The sequence below is a fragment of the Mauremys reevesii genome, linkage group 3, assembly GCF_016161935.1.
Source record: "Mauremys reevesii isolate NIE-2019 linkage group 3, ASM1616193v1, whole genome shotgun sequence".
In the NCBI taxonomy this organism is placed as follows: domain Eukaryota; kingdom Metazoa; phylum Chordata; order Testudines; family Geoemydidae; genus Mauremys; species Mauremys reevesii.
In genome coordinates, this window is record NC_052625.1 from 42,956,951 (window position 1) to 42,973,593 (window position 16,643).

Genomic DNA, 16,643 nt, shown 5'->3' on the forward strand with positions numbered 1-16,643 from the left:
TGACAGATGAGTCACTTAAAACAGAATCCCACTCCCTATTAATATGAAAGACAAGATGCTGGAAGTATAGTATCCATCATAAAGAATATGACACAGTAACATCTACTAATCCAGTATATTTTGTCCTTTGATATTCAAATTGCCTCACAAAATTACTCACGGACATGGTATTCAGCATCTATTACGTTATAAAAATCCATATATAGGCAAAAAAGAAATATGACTAAGTAAGAACAGGAGTACAGGGAATAGGAAGAAACTGAGATTAAGAGCGTTCATATTTGTTTATCTATTTAGCTGAAGTCAATGGGAGTTTTGTCCTGAGGAAGGACTGTAAGGTTGGACTCTCTGAAAATATTGCTAGAGATAGAAAAAATGTAAGTTGCAGATGAGACTTTCAAATCATCAAATATACAAAGGAACCAGGCTGTCAAATGTTGGGCAATTAGAAAATGTGGGACCTTAATCAAAGCTGGGCTTGAGGTCTGCAGGCTCCAGGAGCACAGACAGCGTTTCAGCTGACTCAGTTTGCCTAACCCTAAAGAGCCACAAGAATGCAGGGCCAAATTGTTCCTGGCTCTTGGGTGGGTGTGGGAGGGCTCAAGGAATCTTCCCACAGCTTGCATAGCCTGCATAAGGGCCAGGAACAATGGCAGGCCTGGTATTCAGGGAAGTGCAGGGACTCGCCCTCCACACTCCCCAGGGGCCCTTGCCATCTGCCCCTCCACAGTAGTCCGTGGAGGGACTAGCACACTAGCAGGAGTATGCCCCAATGGGGGTCAGCGCAGGGTTTGCTCCTTGTGCATGCCTGGAAACGAAGGAAGGAATTCTGCACCAAGTAGAATGCTTGCCCGTTATATCACTAGGTAGTGTGGAGCCACCCCGCCCCCAGTACAGCACTTTGCTTTAAAGACACAATCAGCCCTTAGAGAGCCTTGGGCCTAATTCTACGGTCCTTGCACTGCCCAAATTTCCATTAACTTTACTGGGAATTTTAGGTGTTCATGGAGAGCTGGATAGAATTTCTGTACCAAGAATTTGAGGATAGTCATGTTAGGGCATATAATTTACCAGAGTGATTTCTGTTTAGTGCAGAGCTAGGAGCTGGAGGCCAGAAAATACTGAGTTTTGTGATAAAATTTTACTATCAGGCAGACATTGTAGGCCATATTTTCAAATGAGTTGTGTGCTGTTGCCCACGTCAATTTGCATGCACTTACTGCATAAATGCCCTGTGTGTGCATGTGTGTGTGTCTGACAGAGGTCATTGTTACTTAGTGGGAGGAAGCAGCCTCAAGAAGCAGTATGGTGCTAAGACTGAAGCCTAGCCTGTTTTAAACCCTGAGGCTGGAGTTGGATTGGCTGGAACTTCCCGCAGTAGGTGTCTGTTTTAGGGCTTCGCTACACTGGAGAGTTGCAGCGCTGGTGGTGGGCTTACAGCGCTGCAACTTAGTAACTGTCCACACCTGCAAGGCACATCCAGCGCTGCATCTCCCTGGCTGCAGCGCTGGCCGTACACCTGATCTGCCTCAGGTATAATGAGTGCAGCACTGGTGATGCAGCGCTGGAGAGCAAATGTAAACAGTGATTAATCTTACTATGCTGTAACTGACCTCCGGGACCTTCCCAAAATGCGTTAAGTACCAGATAACATTCTTTGTTTTGTTGTGATGCCTCTCTTTGTTTTGTTGTGAACTCTCCCGGAGCTGCTTATCTAAAAAACAAACACAGCTCCTGTTTGCTGTGAATGAAGCAGGCAGGGGGATGAATGTCTACAGCTAGTGTTTGCTTGAGGAGAGAAACAGCACGGCGGGGGGGGGGGGGAGAGAAAGGGAGTCCGTCGGAGCAGCTGCTTATCTGGTCTGCAGGCTATTTGCATTTAAGAGTGAATGAGGGGTCGAGGAAATGGTCAAATTTTGCAAGGCAGGGAGCTGACACAGAATTTGCAAGGCAGGCTTTGCAAGGCAGGGAGCTGACACACAGCGTCGGCTCCAAAAATCCACTCTCTCTCTCCCCCACTCCCTGTCACACTCCACCCCACCCCCCTCTTTTGAAAAGCATGTTGCAGCCACTTGAACGCTGGGATAGCTGCCCATAATGCACCATTCCCAACAGCACTGCAAATGCTGCAAATGTGGCCACACTGCAGCGCTGGTAGCTGTCAGTGTGGCCACATACCAGCGCTTTCCCTGCACAGCTGTATGAACACAGCTGTAACTCCCAGCGCTGCACATCTGCAAGTGTAGCCATGGCCTTAGTGGCCTGTCCTAATGTCTTACTGTGGCTGTCCTACTGTGGCCATCTCTGCAGGGTTTTTTGTGACATTGCGGAAGGAGGTGGTAGACACTCTAGTATTAAAATCCAGAATGAGGAAAGGCTGAGGAAGAAAAGCTTCAGGGAAACCTTGTGGGTGCAGGAAGGGGAAGGACTGAGAAGAGATAGAGCCTTGCAACACCCCACAGTTGCCGGCGTCTGTTCTTTATCTGCTTGTATCTCACTCTATGCTTGTATGATCAGTGACTCACTTTATACAGAAGGCCTGCAATCTTTAGGCAGAAATCAGTTTGACTATGGGTGAAATGAACACCTTTTTGTTTGTACCAAACTATCCATCTCTCTATTCCATTTGTGGGGGTAATCTTGAGATACCAGGTGACTGGGTATCAGTGTATGTGCAAATCAGGTAGCTAAGCAACTGGCATTGTGTGGTGTGTGTATGTGTGTAAATTAAGTGTGTGTAACTGCTGCACTTAACTGTAGAAGAACTGGTCCTTTTTATGAATTTTTCTCAAATAAAAGGTCTCTCTCTCTCTCTCTTTTTTAAAGAACATTAAATATACATTTCAAGTGTTTATTACTTAGGCTGCATGAAAAAATCCACGTAGCTTGCATGTTCCTAGGCTGTTCATTTTTGCATGATTCCCTCCCCCTTGTCTGTGAATGCCCATTGTAAAGCATAAGTATGTAGGCTCAGCCCCAAAAGGAGCAATTTGATCTTTAGAATTGTGGTTGCAGTAGCTTAATAATAAAGACCTGTTACTGTAACAATTGCTAAAGCCTTCCCCAGTTATTTGCTCAGGCACTATGTATGTAACACACAGACACGTCCTGTTTATTACCCAATACTCTGTCAGACAAAGCACAAATTTTAAGCAGCTGAGAAATTAAACAGATTAGGTTTATAGTTTTAAATGAAATGGGGAGAATCAAAGAGAGAAACAAAATGAGGACAGACATGAAAATATGTATAAAATGGCCAAGGCGCTGTAACTTCACTAAACTGAATTTAACAAGACAATAGACCCTGGCAGTGATTTTTAAACAGGGGGAAATGAAAGTAGTTTTTCCAGTTTCCCCTGTTCTTAGTACAGTACTCCAATAATCCTGAGTGTTCTAACTCTCCAAATGCAAGCAGGCCCACCTAATAACAAGGTGTGGTAGGCTTGTAAAATCCCAAGGCCTAAACAGGCCATCATTACCACATAAACTACTGTGCCAGACAATCTCTTCAACCTGTCATATTTGTACAATATGCCCAAGGGCATATCCAAAGAAGTGGAGGGTGGTTGAGTATCCCATGCATCCACAATGTTGTGCAAGGCCCTTAGTAGTTCCCAGGGAAGGGGAAGGCTATTGCCATTATGCCAGAAATTGACAGGCTTGTCAGAAGCCATTTCCCCATGTAAGTGGTGGCTTTGGCAGTCTATTTTTCTGTTGTTGGTTGTCCTGTGTTTCATTCTCTCTTTGTTCCTACTCTGCCCCAAGTTTTTCCTGCAAATGTTAACCTACATTCTACCAATTACTTCAAAATAATATACCATGTCACACAGTAGCTTCCTGGTATTCAGCAAAGTTCCAAAAAGCTACTATGAACCAGGTCATGATGTGAGATACTTATCACAAGCCATTTTATAAATCAATCCAAGCGATGTGTCACAAAAGTTTGACATGATACTCATATCTGGCCCCCTCTGATTCTGCAATATCCTTTCTGAGATGGAGTCTTGTCACCTGTCTCTGACCTCCCTCCAATTGTACTGCAAAGCTTCTTGCACTTTAGGGTTGCCAATTTTGGTTGGACGTATTCCTGGAGGTTTCATCACATGACATAATCTTTAATTAAATATTAATCTTTAATTCCTGGAGACACCAGAACAATCCTGGAGGGTTGGCAACCCAACTGTACTTTCTTCACTAGTGCTGGCTATCAGCGACAGTCTGGTGGAGAAGATGAAATCCAGGTCTGGTCCAGTATGTTAAGTCCCTATATTCCTCTGTCAAAAATTAAGTTAACAGAGTAAGGTGCAGGCAGTTTGTGGCATATGGTGATGTCTGTAAGACTTGGATGTTAACTCACTTCATTGACATCGTCTCTGGAAAACAGTCCAAATAGTTATTAAGAGTCTGAACAGTTCCTGTATACGCCTGATGATTTCTCCATAGCAAAAATGCAGAAGTCATGTGTTTATTTAATTAGATGAGTCTGAGGAAATTCAAGATGCTTTACTGAAAGGTGTTCTGAAAAACTACATCCACTTCATACTGCTCAGGAAGGTAGTTTAGCTCTTTATTTGCTCTCCAGAGCTTATCAGGAGACTACTGAGCCATCCTGAAGTTCAGTGCTACTAAAGCTTTTGTAGGAACAAAATTTTCAAGATGAACAGTCTGTAAGATTTATGTCCACTTCCTTTTCAAGGAAACTATTTGGCAAAGATAGACTTCGAGACTACTTTCCTACAAAAAAAGTACTCAAGAAATCTGTGGGAATTAACTCTACCCAGACATAGTGGGATTGGGCTGCATCTGAATGACTGACCCTCTAGATATCACATTTGCTGCATCACACGGATTTGTTCATTAGTCATGCTTTTGCTCAGATCACTATGGCACAGTTACAGGGTTTGTGGCATCTCTGACTCCTCTCGGGTTTGAGTGCATCTCTTTGGTCTCCAGCCTCAAGCCTTTACCTCTCCTGGGGTGGAATTACATAATTCTCCCACTTTAGACTCATCCCTGGGTCCTGGGCTACAGTCCCTCGTGATCAACCATGCTTACCCAAGCAGGTCCGAGTGTGATGGCACCTGCAGTCCTGCCCTTTGGGAGTTTGTGACCTGTGGTAAATAGTGACCAGATAGCCTTTGCCAACCAAAATATTGTTTAATCTTAACAGCAGGAACAAAGCATAACATAAGAGAAATTACTGTTAAAACAACAAAGTCTACACACATGACTGTTTTACCTAAGCCATTTCATCCTGTGAAGGCATCCTAGGAAGGCCTAGTTTCTTCAGAACCCTCCAACAGGGGGTTGTGTGTGTCAGTCTGTTTCCCCAAACAAATCCCAGACAACTGCCCCTTCCCTAGGAAGAGTCACTCGTATCCAGCCAGAAGCCCTCTGTCTCCTTTTCTTGGGCCTTCTGGCCCTGCTGCCCAAAACAGCTCAGCAGCATGTCAGAGGTAGATTTCAAAGCAAATGGCTCTTGAATTGTCCATTAAGTGTTGGTAGATGGGTAGCTATCTGAAGCCATATACTGTTTCCTGCCTACCAGCAGTCAGCTTCTTCTTGCATTTACCCCATGGATTCAGTAAACCCCCTTACAACAAGCAAACATACAGTATTCATAAATGATCAGAAAACAGCTCCAGGTCCATCACGCGCTATTCAACCTATACAAATCTTTGAAAAATGGCATTGTTCTGTATGAAATCAACACACACCCAGAATATTTGTCATTTCCTGAGTGTGGAAGCGATCATTTTTGGTTTGGAGAGACAAGATCGGTAATATCTGTTAGTGAACCAAATTCTGTTGGTGAAAGAGACTAGCTTTCCAGCTATGCAGAGCTCTTCTTTAGGTCTGTATAGCTCAAAAGCTTGTCTTTTTCACCAACAGAAGATATTACCTCATTACCTCATCCACTTTGTTTTGCTAATATCCTGGGACCAACAGGGCTACAACATCACTGCGAACATTTTTAGTTTGTCATTTGCCTCCCTTCCAAACCCTCCAAAAAGCAAACAAATACCATAATTTAAAGCACCACCAATGGCAGAAGTCTGGAAGGCTTTTAAATGATATTTATACTTGTTTTGTATAAAATAAAACTTTATTTTGTAACTTTTCTTGGGAGCTTATTTCCATAAACTTGCAATTGTCTTTTATATGCAAAGGGAAAAGAAAACCCTCCAAGGACTAGAATTCACTCAAATATTTGAGTATAACTGGCAAAAGTAAAACTAAAGTCTGTGCAAATAACCTTTTTCCCCAAAGAGAGTTCCATCAGTCACTGCCAATTAAATAAGTAATAGACACAACAAGTGCTTCAAATAAGCTTGTTTGGGGGGGTTCTCTCTACATGTGGTGTGAAATACAAGAGGTTTGGGGATTTTGTGTTAATTTGTCTTAGTATAAGCATGCTAGAATTACATGCCAGTTAGCAAAATGGAATTTCCCTAGACACAAACATATTGCAAAAAGTATCAGACAGGAGCTGAGTTTTAAATTAATGGAAAAAGTGGGATGGAATCTCACTGCCCGTTGGGTCATACAGGCCATATTCCACTGAAACACAGGGATGATGCATTGACATTGGCCCAGATTCTTGGCCTCTGCTCTGGCAACTTTGCAGCACAAAGAAACCAGACAGCTGCTCTAAAGGGGCAATTGAGTATTCTCCTCACATACAGGGGTGGCTCAGGCCCCAGCACGCCAAGAGCGTGCTTGGGGCGGCATGCCCCGGGGGGCGCTCTGCCGGTCGCCGGGAGGGCGGCAGGCAAGGTGCCTTCAGCGGCATGCCTGCGGAGGATCTGCTGGTCCCGCGGCTCTGGTGGACCTCCCGCAGGCATGCCTGTGGAGGGTCCGCTGGTCCCGCGGCTCCTTCGGTGGAGCCGCGGGACCAGCGGACCCTCCGCAGGCACGCCTGCGGGAGGTCCACCGGAGCTGCGGGACCGGCGACCGGCAGAGCACCCCCCGCGGCATGACGCCATGCTTGGGGCGGCAAAATGTCTAGAGCCACCCCTGCTCACATAGCAAGCTTTACTAGTCCTTCAGATAGGGGTGTATTGAAGGCCTGGAAGGGGCAGGGAGGAGTGGGTAGGGCTGGACTACACAGTGCTCTAGCTGGTCCTCAAATGGCAGAGTGGTTCCTATGGAGTTGGCAGAACTTGGAGCAGCCTGATTATGTTGGGAGTCCATTTCCCCCCTCAAATCTGGGCTCTAGTGTGCTTTGTTTTGCTTCAAATAGGCCTTATTAATAAGCGATGTAGTCTCATATTTGTTTCACAGATGTGTGAAAGCCCCAGCAGCGCAGAGGAAGGGAAGTCATAGGAAATCTGGTCATTGGTGAGGTACAGATAGCTGGTCAGAAAGCTCTCAGGCGAGACTCTGAATATAGCAATTAACACTTATGGTGATTAAAACTGATGGAAGCAGGTAACCTGAAAATCCAGAACTTTCCTGGAACACAATTCTAGGTGGTGTTGGAGACTTGGTAAGTGGCACTGTATTCTTTGCTGCCTGTTCTCAATTGTCAGGTTGTTCACCACATTTCCCCTGAAGCAGCTGAAGTTCAGTGATGGGTGGGAGCTGATTTAGTGAGTCTACCCACTAAATCAACCTCAGAATGCTCTCTGGTTGACTCCAGTACTCCACCAGAACAAGAAGAGTAACGTAAGTCGATGGGAGAGTGTCTTCCGTTGAGGCAGTGCGGTGTTGACACTTCGGTAAGCTGACCTAAGCTACGTCGACTCCACTACGTTATTCACATAGCTGGAGTAGCATAACTTAGGTTGACTTACCCCGGTAGTGTAGACAAGGCCATAGATTGCCAAGCACTATGGCCAAGGTTTCAAATAACTGGCCTCAGTCCACATGCAGGTTACCACCTAACCTTAGCTGACCCTTTTTTGGATTTTGCCCTCATGGACTGCTGTAGATGCATAGGAGGAGGGCAAAATGTTTGGCCTCTTGCCTGCTGCCCCACCTCCGCCAGGATGGATGCATGTTGGCAGAGAGAGGAGGAGGAGGGAAATTGGGATTATGCTAAACCTCTAGCTATTGCATAGACTAGACAACAGTGCTAGAAGAAGCTTTGCTTAGCAACACCCATGGAAAGACAAAGAATGGTGGGGAACTAGATCTCTTCTTCCAAGGCCAGCAACTTTCTCTAAGGAAATACTGCTGATCCTGAGGGTGGACCAAGCCCAGTGGAGTGCTCCATATATATGCTTGGAGTGAAGAGAAGAGGGAGGAAAAAGACAGTGAGTTCAGGAGGTGGAGAAACGTGTGCAGGAGAGAGCTCACTGTATGGTAAGGAGGTGGGATGGCAATGAGAAAGAGCTTGTAGATCCATAATGGAGGCCTGGATGACAAACACTGGTCCTCCTATGAGGTCTGGTCTTCTTTTATATGGGCCCTTAGCATTGGGATTCCCTTGTTCTGGGTGAACGGCCCTGTAGAAAAATCAGCTTCCATTTCACTGCAATATACCACGATGCTGTAATAGTCTCAGGAAGAGATATTTTCAGTAACCTTTGTGTAGTTCTTATTTTAAACTCAGGTTATTGGATCAGTTTCCCTTTCTCTCCTATTAAATACTCTAATTAGGGGCTGATCTGTGGAGTTCATAAAGTATCCTTTAAGGATAGTTTGTAGAAATGTCCGATGGGTGATATTTTGCCTTAATAACTATGTTCACAATCCTACAAGCATTTGTTTTCCTTTACCCTATCTTGACTTGACATTGCCATGCATATGTATACTCTGCTTTTCTTGTTTCTTCATGCATATCCTGATGTTGTGCTATGATAGCTCATTTTGACAAGGACCAGAATAATAAAAAAGACATATCTCTTTAAAAAAAAAAAGTCATGGCCCATTAAGAAATTATTCTTTACTATGCTTGGTGCTTTCAGACATTTTATCTAACAACATTATCAGTTCTTGGATTATATTCACTTCACTTGAGCTGGATGCTGGCTGGTCTAAATTTAAATCCCATTCTATGAGCACAGTGCCTGTTAGGAAGCAGTCAGTAGGCATCTGAGTAATGGTGGTATGTTTATTGGCAGTCCGGTGGCAGAACCGTTCGAACACTTTACTGCTGCCTGTCCCAGAAAGACAGGAGCAGGAGGGCCAGTGTGGATGGACTGGAGGATATTCGAGAACAAGAGCGACTCCTTGACTTGCAAACAAATGGGGGATTCATTCTGACAAAATGGAATTATAGTGAATTTAGGACAAGGCCATTATACCTGCTCTCTTATTAATGTCTGCATGCGCCACGACAGATGAATAGCTTTCCTTTGAAGGGAAAAATCTGCATAGGATATTACTGGCAAATCCCATGAAATTACAGTAAATCAAGGACACCAGGTCAAATCCTGGACTAGGCAGCAAAGTGACAGAGCGCATGGATGCAGCCCAGTAATCCTGAGGGCTGCATCCATGTGGTACGCATAGCTGTTCCTCTGGGCCAGAGCAAGGTGTGTGTTCGTGATCTGCTAGCTAGTGCTTGCTGCTGACTGCAGCTGGTTTATGGAGCTGGATACACTCCTTACCTTGAAGATCATGTCCCTTAAGGACGTGGTCTTTGGGTTCACACTTTAGCGGCGCCTGCTCCTAGCACTGTGGATGGCTCCTACCCTGCTGAGTCTGCGCACAAGAGGCTCTCTATATCTTCTTGCCCTCCCTGCATACCAGCACCACACAGGGACTATCTTTTGCCTCATGTGACACTCTTGTACTTTTGACTTTAACTAGTGTTTAACTGCTAAGGTGCCATGTTATGCTATTGGTAATCCTGTGCCTTTAGTTTCTAAAAAGCACCCCATGGGAAATTGTTGCTTCGTTTTGTTGCATTAAAAATACCATTCCATAGTCTCACACCTATGAACCACTTAAATCTGAGTATCCATAAAGGGGAGCAGGTACAGTGTTTTTGTTAATTGTCATTAAAATGGCTCTGCTTTGTTTTAAGGTCAGTCTGAATGCTATGTGTTGTCAATGCCATTGGCATTTGCCTTTGCCTGCATAAAGGCAGAGTAACTGAGTTTCACGCTGGTTGAATGGGTGGTGAATGGAACCAGGGAGTAAGGCAGCAGCACGTCTCCTCACCATTGTCACTCCAGCCTATTGGCTAGAATTGAGTCCACATTCCTTCTGTGCTACTTGCAGGCACTGCATCCCTGTAATCATTCCATGGACTGTCTCCTGGACCTCCCCTGTTACCCCCTTCTCTGCTGATGAGGCCAGAATTTCACCCTACAGGCTTCATTCTCCTCTCACTTGCGTGGAGTTACCCCTGATTTAAACTAGTGCGAGAGGAGCATTGGGCCTTTAGAGAATACATATACTCAACAGAGAATACAGTAACTCCTTGCTTAACATTGTAGTTATGTTCCTGAAAAATGTTACTTTAAGCAAAATGATGTTAAGCTAACCCAATTTCCCCATAAGAATTAATGTACCGGTAAATGCGGGGGGTTAGGTTCCAGGAAATTTTTTTTCACCAGACAAAAAACTATATATATTTTAAAATATATATAGTTTTTTGTCTGGTGAAAAAAATTTCCCTGGAACTATATATACAGTATAAGTTTTAAACAATTTAATACTCTACACAGCAATGATGATTGTGAAGCTTGGTTCAGGTGGTGGAGTTGGAGGGTGGGATATTTCCCAGGGAATACCTTACTGCTAAATGATGAACTAGCACTTGGCTGAGCCCTCAAGGGTTAACACACTGTTGTTAATGTAGTCTCACACTGTACAAGGCAGCATGAATGGAGGGAGGGGAGGCAGAGAGAGACAAAGACATACAGTGTTTGTGTGAGAGAGAGATGTGCATTGCCCCTTTAAGTACGCTGACCCCACTCTATGTACGCTGCCTTTTTAAGAAGATCAGCAAGTTGAGACAGAAGCTGCTGCCAGCAAGCTCCCTCCATCCTGAGCCCTGTCGTGTCCCTCCCCCGCTCTATGGAGATGGCCCGATGGGGTTAAGGAGCAAGGGGGGGGAGGACACTCTGACATTAGCACCCCTCTTTCCCCTCCCCACCCTTGCACAACAAGCAGGAGGCTCCTGGGAGCAGCCCCAATGCAGAGGGCAGTAACAGCACATGGCAGTGGTGGGAGGGCCAGCTGAACTGCCTGGCAGCTGATAGTCTGCTGGGCGGCTGCCGCACAGGGAACTTAGGGGAGCGGGGAGCTGAAAGGGGGGCTGCTGTTCCACCCTGGTTCCAAGCCCCCACCAGCTAGCTCCAATGGGCAGCTCTTTCTGCATGCAGTGGACAAAGCAGGTGGCTGCCAAACAACGTTATAAGGGAGCATTGTGCAGTTTTAAATGAGCATGTTCCCTAATTGATCAGCAACGTAACAATGAAAGAATGTTAACTACGACAACTTTAAGTGAGGAGTTACTATAGCTGTATGTACAATGAGAATCCCATATACTGTATCTTCATCAGAATCTGCCCTCAGTTAGAAGCCACCTCTTTACCATCAAAGTCTGAGAGAAGATATTAAACTTAACAGCACCTGTGGATTCTAAGGGAATCTATGTAATTAACAACTAATGAGACTGGGGTGTACTTTACTCTAATGCCTAAAGGGTAACTAATCTGTACCTCTCCTGCCAAAACAGGTTTACTGAAAGCAAAAGGGCCCAGTGGGAGGAATGTGTTATAGGAGATCCTCAAGTGAGTGGTGAAAAAAATGTACAGGAATCCTTACCAGAAAGCATACCTCCTTAGGCAAGTAACCCATCTCTAGAAAGAACATCTCTATTCATCTTCAGTGGAATGCAACATTACAATTCTTCTTTTACAAAAATAATATAACAAAGTGCCAAATTGTATTGTCCTTAATTACACAAAACTCCCCTTTTTGTTCATGTGTTCTGTACAACCTTAGATGTAACAGCAAAATCTGCACTGATAAAGATCTCTTCCAAACCATACATTTTTCCTTCTCTTTGTTCTTAGAATATTGCTGATTCAGTGTCATTATCATAATTTAGGAACTATAGAGCTTGAATCCTCACCAGACTCCCATGGTGCCTCCCTTGAAATCAGATTCTGCACTCTATTAGCAAATGTCTATCTGTTATTTTGAGCAACTCTGGGATCCTACATATAGTTTGATTTAACAGAAAGTCCATGAAATTCACAAGAAATTTCATGTTCTGTAATGACTTAGAGTCAATATTTTTGTGAACCATAAAAAATTGACAGTCTACTATCTTTGGCAAGCCCTTCTCAGAAAAGCTACATTTTAAAATCTTTAACAATGGATGGAAATCAACTCTGCAGCAGAGTTTATTGACCTGTCCAAAGAGTTAGTTTTAATGAAGCTTTCACTGCATTGATGAGGTTTTAAGGCTCGGATCCACAAAGAGACTTAGGTGTTGCGATGCTGAGTATTGCGAAGCCTAACTTTTAGGCACCTAGAAAACCACAGGAACAACACTGTGATCCACAAAGCCTGAGTTAGGTGCTTAGGCTCCCTGGACAATGGGGAGAGATAGGTACCTTAGAATGTGATCCACAAAGCCAGCATGTTAGGTGGCTCCCTGCCTAAACTAGCCAATGAAAGTTGCAGATAAAAGGGGTGTGTCTTAGGCCCCACCCCTCATAAGGAGCTAGGCACAGGTTTCAGGGAAGCACTTATCTCTGCTTGCAACCCGCAACTGGGAGCCCCTTTGTGAGGATATGTCCCTTTAAGGACTGTATCCAGCTTAGCTGAATAGATACATTAGCGGGAGCTGCAAGCAGTTCTAATATAGCCACCAATGCAGTAGCCCATCTATAATAAACTATATATTCTGATCATCGTAATGTCCTGTCTGAATCTCCTTATGCAAAACCCACAAACACCACTTGGTACCAGGAACGGACGGATAAGAGATATTGGAGAAGAGAGTACAGGACCAAAGGGATAAAGAAAATGGAGCAGCTGAGAGCTCCACTGGAGTTGAAGTTATCAAGCAATGCAGTAGATACCTGGAAGAGATTTCAACAGAGAGTCAGCCTGTCAGAGCAAGTGGCTTCATTGAGAAAGAAGATAAGCAGATGGTAACTATTTTTTAAATATTGTGGGGCTGGAAGCACTCAATGTTTATAATAGTGTGCAGTTAAGCCAGGCAGAGCAAGCATGCTATGAGACAGTTATGCAGAAATTTGAAGTCCACTGCATACCCAAAATGTACATAACTTTTGAAAGATATAAATTTCATATGAGAACTCAGAATCTTTGAAGAATTTATGTTGGATCTCAAACTATTGATCCAACATGTAATTATGAACAGTTCAGATTCAATAATGGTGATAGGTGTTTGAGATCCAAACATTGGCAAAAGACTGTTGGAAGATGAACCTGGAAAGGCAGTAAGAATATGTCAAGCAGCAGAGGTTACCCAGAACAGACTGACATTTTTTGAGGAAAAACAAGACACTTCTTTGATGGGCAGAATCACAAACCCTCAATGCAAAGTGAAAGCACAAAGGCAGTGCAGAGCAGAAATGTACAACAAGCCTGCAAAAAGTGATTTTGCAAGAAAGGAGTTCATTGAGGGCAACAAAGGCCTGGTTTACACTGGGGGGGTGGGTCGATGTAAGATACGCAACTTCAGCTACGGGAATAGCGTAGCTGAAGTCGACGTATCTTATTTCGACTTACTTCCCATCCTCACAGCACGGGATCGACAGCCGCGGCTCCCCCCATCAACTCCGTTACCACCGCTCACTCTGGTGGAGTTCTGGAGTCGATGGGAGCGCGTTCGGGGATCGATATATATTGTCTAGATGAGACGCCATATATCGATCCCCGATAAATCGATCGTTACCCGCCAATCTGGTAGGTAGTCTGGATGTACCCAAAGAATTGCACAAGGTGTGGAAGCCAACACAGACCTCGGCAATACCCTGCCTTTGGACAACGTCTCAACAAGTGCAAACAAATTCAATCATTTTGCAAGATTGTGCAAGCAAGAACACCAGGTGCACAAAAAGAAACAAGGTATGCATGTTGTGTAGCAGGAGGAGAACAGTGCTAGCAGCACAGAAGAGTTTTCTTTAGGAGCTTTGAATGAAGCAGCTGCACCAAATGATTGGACTATTACCTTGGAAATGAATGGAACTTTTGTGACTTTGAAACTAGACAATATATTTTAAAGAGTTTGAAGAAAAAAATGGATATATTGACAGGTTGTCAGACACTAGGATGGAGATGGTCAGACCTAGTGCTCAGGCCTAGTGGTTGGAGCTGGAATCAGAAGTCTGGGGTGGGGTTGGAGCAGGACTAGGATCAGGACAGCGGAAAGAGCAGGGCTGGAACAGGACTGGAGTGAGAGCAAGGTTGTAGTTGGCCAAGCCTTGTGGATTCTGTTGTCACTGTCAGGCAGAAGAGAGTGCCAAGCCCTAAGAGTGACACTGAGCAGACTGAGCTGCTGTTCCTCCTGTGGGGCTTATATACCTGGTCTGGGAATCACATGACCAGGTCCTGGGTTGTGGATTGACTGGAGCCTAGCAGAGGAGTCGCTCATTACCTCACATTGAAGTTAAGGGCTTGCAGTGGCGAGCTCATTCCTACCCTCTGGGCATGTGTGACGTAGTAGTAATATTAAAAGATAAGATTGAAATAATAATATTTATAATTGTGCCAGGAAAAAATATGCTTATACTGGGCTTGAACACATGTCAAGCTCCAGAGTTAGTACAGAGACTATACGCATTAGAGAGGCAAGGGGACTTAGATATTGAGTAACAGCTTTAGGATGTTTTTACGAGCATAGGAAAACTGCCAACAGAATATCAAATAGAATTGACAGAACCTGTCAATGTTGTCTTTATATACATCCATGGTACACCCACATCTTGAATACTGTGTGCAGATGTGGTTGCCCCAACTCAAAAAAAGATATCTTGGAATTGGAAAAGCTTCAGAAAAGGGCAACAAAATTGATTAGGGGTATGGAATGGCTTCTGTATGAGAAGAGATTAATAAGACTGGGACTTTTCAGCTTGGAAAAGAGACAGCTAAGGGGAGATGTGATTGAGGTCTATAAAATCATGACCGGTGTAGAGAAAGTAGATAAGGAAGTGTTGTTTACTACTTCTCATAACTCAAGAACTAGGGGTCACCAAATGAAATTAATAGGCAGCAGGTTTAAAACAAATACAAGAAAGTATTTCTTCACACAATGCACAGTCAACCTGGGGAACTCCTTGCCAGAGGATGTTGTGAAGGCCAAGACCATAACACGGTTCAAAAAAGAATTAGATAAATTCATGGAGGATAGGTCCATCAATGGCTATTAGCCAGGATGGGCAGGAATGGTGTCCCTAGCCTCTGTTTGCCAGAAGCTGGGAATGAGCGACAGGGGATGGATCACTTGATGATTACCTATTCTGTTCATTCCCTCTGGGGCACCTGTCACTGGCCACTATTGGAAGACAGGATACTGGGCTAGATGGACCTTTGGTTTGACCCAGTAGGGCCATTCTTATGTTCTAACCTAATAGCCCCATCATACATTCCCCTGGGAATGTTCCTCTAGACCTGAGAAAAAACAAAGAGAAAGATTAGTGGCACCAGAAATCATCATGAAAGTAGAAGAGCCTACAGAATGGGTTCATTCATTAGTAATTGTAGAAAAGAAAGACAGAAACATTAGGTTATGCTTAGACCCTAAAGAACGTAACAAATATGTCAAAAGAACATGTTTTCCCAGGCCCACTAGGGAAGAAATTTTTAGAGAAATGGCTGGTGCTAAATACTTCTCCATGTTGGCTGCATCAGCAGGATTTTGGCAAATCCTCTTAGATGAGAGAGGCATATGTTTATGTACTTTTAATACACCATATGGAAGGTATGACTTGTGCAGACTGCCATTTGGGTTAAGATCTGCACCAGAGGTATTTCATACGACAGTGCAACAAATATTTGAAGTATGGAATGTGCTACGGTATACAGTAGAACATCAGAGTTACAGACGCCTCGGGAATGGAGGTTGTCCGTAATTCTGAAATGTTCCATAACTCTGAAGAAGAGGTTATGGATTTCAGCCACGTGGGGGGTTGGAGCTGCAGCTGCAGGGTGTTGGGGGAGTGGTGTCAGAGCTGCGGGGGGCAGCAGTCGGGGCTTCTGAGCCTCGGAACCACCAGGGCTCAGTGCTTTAGACCTGGGGGGAGCATTGGGGATCAGGGCTTCGGCTCCGCTACCACTTTCAGCCTCACGGGGGTACTGGGGGCTCAGGGCTTCAGCCCTGTAAGTTCTGTTCCCAGCTTCAGCTCCACAGGGAGTGCTGGGGCTTGGGGTTCCCCACGGCTCCACTCCCAGCTTCAGCAGGTGAGGGGAAGAGCCAGGGTTCAGGGCTTTAGCTATGGGGGGGAGTGCTGGGGCTGAAACCGGTGTTCCCCTCGTAGCTAAAGCCCTGAGCCCCAGCACCCCCTGCAGGGCTGAAGCCAGGAACGGAGCTGCAGTGCTGAAGACCCAAGCCCACCGGTCTAAAGCCCTGAGCCCCAATGCTCCTGAGGGTCAGAAGCCCAGAGCGCGCCCCCACTTGAAGCCTCCCCACCTGAAGCTGTTTGCGTGGGAAGCCTGGGAGGGCTGAGAAGGAAGCAGCGGCTTCCCACAGGTGAGCTGGGGCA

General features: G+C 44.9%; 1 long non-coding RNA gene across 1 annotated transcript in view; it reads left to right on the plus strand.

Moving 5' to 3' along the window:
- LOC120401581 overlaps positions 1-11,760 on the plus strand; it is a 35,746-nt gene extending 23,986 nt beyond the window's left edge. The window contains exon 6 of the long non-coding RNA XR_005596568.1: positions 11,639-11,760. This is a non-coding gene — a long non-coding RNA (uncharacterized LOC120401581). The remainder of the gene's footprint in view (positions 1-11,638) is intronic.
- The last annotated feature ends 4,883 nt before the right edge of the window (positions 11,761-16,643 follow it).